We start from the raw sequence: 5,322 nt of genomic DNA on the forward strand, positions 1-5,322 counted from the left end.
CTGCAATGACAAAGATACTAGTAAATTTACTTGTGGTAAATGTGCTGGAGAACATGACACTGCTGTATGTACTGAGAAAACGCTCAAGTGTGCTAACTGTGGAGGTCCCCATCAATCTGGCTCTGCCGAGTGCAGCAGCTTGAAGAAGGAGACTGAAATATTAGCATACATGAGAGGACATGATGTTAGTTACCGTGAAGCCAAGAGGAAAGTTGAAGGTTTGACCAGCAAACCCAATACTTCCTACGCTTCAGCAGCAACTAACAACACTTCCAGTGCAAACGGCATCAGTCAGGAGCTTGCAGCTAAGGATAAAGAAATTGCAGAATTAAAGGAAACGGTCAAGGAATTAATGAGTCAAATCAAAGAATTGAAAGATACAATTCAACAAATTGCTGAATCAACCCAGCAAAAGCAGCAGCATCATAAGGAGGATGATACCAAAACACAGTCTGGATCGCACCTTCTCGTCCAGGCGGCTCCTGCTAGGACTTCGTCTGGTGTTTGGTCTGCTTCTCGAAGCAGATCATCCTCCACCGGGCGTCTCCCTGGCAGCGAGACGCAGGACATGGAGGCTACTGTCTCCAAAAATACCCATGGAAGGCCCCTGGGTAGCGAGGGAGAGGAGGACGAACCTCCCTCCCAGAAAAAGAAAATTAAAACTGGCGGACAAGGCACTTCCAAACCCCATAAAACGTAATCATCGCGTTAACCATTATACAATGGAACTGTCGAAGTATTAGATCTAAAGTAAACGACCTCAGATTATTAGCCTCGTCCTATGCTCCCGATATGATAGTCTTACAAGAAACACACTTAAACAACCTCGTCTGCGACGAGGTCGTATCACTCAGAAACTACCATTTGTGTCGGAAGGATCGTGAGGGTAGGGGTGGAGGCGGAGTCGCCATGTACATCCACCAAAGCCTCCCTTTTACAGAAGTGATTATTGATTCTACTTTGGAGGTTGTCGCATGCAAAGTAAAAATCAATAACACGTATCTGGCTACATGTTCGGTTTATTGTCCCCCTGATAAAGTGGTAATTTATGATGAGCTCTTTGCTCTTCAGGATAGTCTGCCACAAAATAAAGTAATTCTAGGTGATTTTAATGCTCATCATACATTATGGGGTTCCCTGCGGGTGGATGGTAGAGGTGAGCAAGTAGTTAAGCTGATTAACGACTCTGATTTAGTCCTTCTGAACGATGGTAGCCCAACGCGGGTAGACGATAATACCGGGAATTTGAGCTTTATAGACATATCACTGGTCTCATCATCAGTAGCAGCCAAGTGCCTGTGGCACACCATTGACGACTCGTTGGGAAGCGATCATCTTCCTATTTTGATTAAATATTCATGCGACACAGCAAGAACGCCTTCAGCGCCTAAATTTAACATAAAAAGAGCAGACTGGGTCGCCTTCACAAGGAGCGTCAAGCTCGAACTTGTTGGAGAAACCATTGATGATAAAGTAAACAATATTCAGAATTCGATTTTAGAAGCAGCTTTGCTATCCATTCCTAAAACTTCGACAGATAGCGTTAAGCATAGAGTTCCATGGTGGACACCAGATTGCCGCAGGGCGCTGTGCCGACGCAATAAGGCCTACAGGCTTTTCAAAAATAACATCAATAATGAGAACTTTTGCAACTACAAACTAGCAAGAGCTAGGGCTCGTAGAGTAATTAGACAAGCTAAAAGAGACTCCTGGCGTAGCTTTGTCTCTACAATCAATAGTAATACAAAAATATCAGAGGTTTGGTCCACTGTCAAAAAAATTAATAAAAACAAAACATCCTGCAAAATTAAAAACATCATCCACGAGGGAACAAATTTCGATTCACCAAAAGACATTGCTAATGTACTCGCCAGGCAGTTCTCTTATACAAGCAGCTCAGCAAACTACCATCCTGCTTTCCTGCCCACCAAGGAAGCCGCTGAGCTGCAGCCTATTCACTTTGCCACAGGAGATGACTTTGATTATAATAAAGACCTAACAATGAATGAGCTTGTCCGAGCCCTAGAAGCCTGTAGAGGAACATCCCCGGGCCCCGATGAGATTCGATATGAGATGATGAAGCATCTTAATCATGATGACATGATTAAGTTGCTAGAAGTGTACAATGAAATTTGGAAAAGCCACACTTTTCCAAACTCATGGCACTTCGCCCACATCATTCCTGTATTGAAAGGAGGGGGTAATCCCAGAACTGCCATCTCCTACCGACCAATTGCGTTGACAAGTTGCTTATGCAAGGTCATGGAACGAATTGTTAACAGTAGGCTATTGCATTTTTTAAATAGCAGTAATTTACTAGTTGACGAGCAGTGCGGCTTCCGAAAGGGACGCCAAACTCTCGATCAACTAGTAAAGCTGGACAGTCATATTCAAGAGGCAATTGCCAAAAAAGATTTTTTGATCTCAGTATTTTTAGATATAGAAAAAGCCTACGACATGACATGGCGATATGGCCTACTCAGAAAACTTTATGCTTTCGGATTACGTGGAAACTTGCCTTGTTTTATTCAAAATTTCATATCTGACAGAACGTTCTCTGTCAAACTTTTTGCCGACAATGTCACTTTTTCGGACATTTTTGTCCAGGCAAACGGGGTCCCACAAGGAAGTGTCTTGTCGCCAACATTATTTCTATGTATGATTAATGACATCCTACCAGCTCCCCCTCGAAATCTTAAATACTCACTGTACGCCGATGATTGTGCATTGTGGCATTCCAGCAACAATGCAGAGTTCTCGGCAAATCGTATCCAACTCGCATTGGATATGATTCATAACTGGGGCCTCCAGTGGGGTTTTAAGTTTTCCATTAGAAAGAGTATTGGGGTAATTTTTTCACATAGAAAGATACCAAATATCAGACTAACTTTAGATAACCACCCAATACCCATTCAAAATTCTGCTAGATTTCTTGGTCTACTCTTTGATTGTAGACTTAATTGGAAAGACCACATTGGTCAGTTAAAGAATAAATGTCAAAAAGCACTAAATTTATTAAAGTGCATTGCTGGTAATAAATGGGGAGCTGATAGGAAGTCTTTGCTAATGATATATAAAGCCCTGGTTAGGTCTAAAGTAGATTATGGGTCAATCGTGTATGATTCGGCATCGAAAACAAGTTTGAAAGGATTGGATGCTGTGCAGAATGCCTGTTTACGTGTGTGTCTTGGAGCCCTGAAGTGCACTCGGATCGAGCGTCTTGAGGTGGAGTCAGGAGTACCTCCCCTCCGACTCAGACGCGGCCAATTAGCCCTGACCTATGCCGCTAAGGTGGCTCGATACCCGAGCCATCCCAATGGCAATGGAGGCATTAGGCCCTTTGCCACGAGACTCCACGACCTCGTCGAGAAAGTCGGTATAGATCTCTCTACTATTGATACCCTGGTTCAGTCAAACATAGCGCCATGGGAAACACCCAATTTTTCCATCATGGAAGCTTGGCTTCCATCAGCTAAGGCCATGGCGCCGGAGGGTGAGGTACGCCAGCGGTTTAGAGAGATCCTTATTAAGCATTTATCCTTTTTTCATATATATACCGACGGCTCCAAGACAAATGAGGGTGTGGGTGCGGGTGTATGGTCGACTGAATGTGAACTAAAGTTTAGACTGCCGAATCATACATCGATATTTCTTGCTGAACTTTTTGCCATTGACAAAGCTATTGATTTTGCTCTATCGACGACCCACGATAGAATAGTCATTTTTTCCGATTCATTAAGTTCACTTAAAGCTATTAAATCCTTAGAAACCACTAAAAATGAATTGCTGGGTAATATCATTCGTAAGTTACACGGTGCCAATAAATCAATCAAGCTAATATGGGTACCAGGCCACTCTGGCATCCATGGCAATGAACAGGCTGACAAATTAGCCGGGTCAACTGACGATTTGGACATTACCATAATTCGTACAGATCTCAGGTGTTTTGTGTCTCTTATAAAAGCAAAAATACATCTCCTGTGGCAAAGTGAGTGGACCAGCCTCCAACTCACACACAAGATCAAGCCAACAATCGAAATGTGGGAGACAGCCCACAGGAAAGAAAGAAGGGAGGAGGTGGTGTTGGCCCGCCTAAGGGTCAATGCTACAAGACTCACCCACCTCACCCCCTATATAGAAAGAACATTCCCTCCACAATGCCCTGACTGCAACACCAGCCTAACCATCAACCATCTTTTTATAGTATGCCGAAAATTCTCACACCAAAGAAAACCACTCCAAAATTATCTAAGAATAAAAAACAAAGAATTTACACTGTCAAATCTATTATTAGACGATGAAAAAATAATAAATAAAGTAATTGCTTTTCTAAGGGAGACAAAACTTTATGACCTTATATAGATTGATAGAATAAATAGGATCCATTGGCTTAATAACCTTGGCCATGTGCCGCTGGTTGATAGCCAAGAAATCCAAAAAAAAAAAAAAAAAAAAAAAAAAAAAAAAGTAACCTTCCAGTGGCAAAAAAACAACAACAAAACACGTAAAAAAGTGAGTGCAGTCTGTGTGTGTTCTTACCGTAAATATACAGGCTGCTAATTCAACCGCTAACGATACTAAATATTCGGTTGCGTGACTGTCTGGGAGCACCAGACGCCATATTTTCGGTAGACAGCTGTAGAAATCAATAAATTATAAATAAGGTTAACAAGCATAATCACAAGCATACAACACAACATTTGGTCCAGCTTCTGCGCTAGATAAAGCAGATATAGAAAATTATATATGGAAATATTCCAAGCAAATAATTGCTTATTAGGAAACTGCATATCAAGATAGCGACATGTCCACGACCTTGAAGTACAATAATCTACTATTCCCAATTTGTAATTATTTTTGTCATAATTATCAGTATAATTATTATCGTAATTACTGATATAATGATTAAGATGGCCATGTTCACAATGGTTATTATTTTTTCATACCATGATCACTATTATTAATTGAATATAATTAATAAGATACTAATTATCATTAAAGAAGAATTAGTTATTATCACCAGCCTTTTTACTATTTAATTTTTGCTTAACCCATTTGTCCCGGATTTATGTTCTGTCCCCTGTAGTTTTTGGTGAATTTTGTTACATACAGATGGCTCCACGTTCTCAGCCGGCAAGGAGTCTATCAGTAGGCCCTAGTTACCGATCCTGATTTTCCCAATTGCTGGGAAAATGTGTTTTTCTTAATAATACCATTGCTATCGATACTGTTATTATTGTTATTGATGTTATGATTAATAAATTGTCAATAAAATATTTTAGACAATGAAATGATACAAAAGACCCTTTCCTGAAGTGAAGG

The sequence above is a fragment of the Penaeus chinensis genome, chromosome 10 (assembly GCF_019202785.1).
Source record: "Penaeus chinensis breed Huanghai No. 1 chromosome 10, ASM1920278v2, whole genome shotgun sequence".
NCBI lineage: Eukaryota > Metazoa > Arthropoda > Malacostraca > Decapoda > Penaeidae > Penaeus > Penaeus chinensis.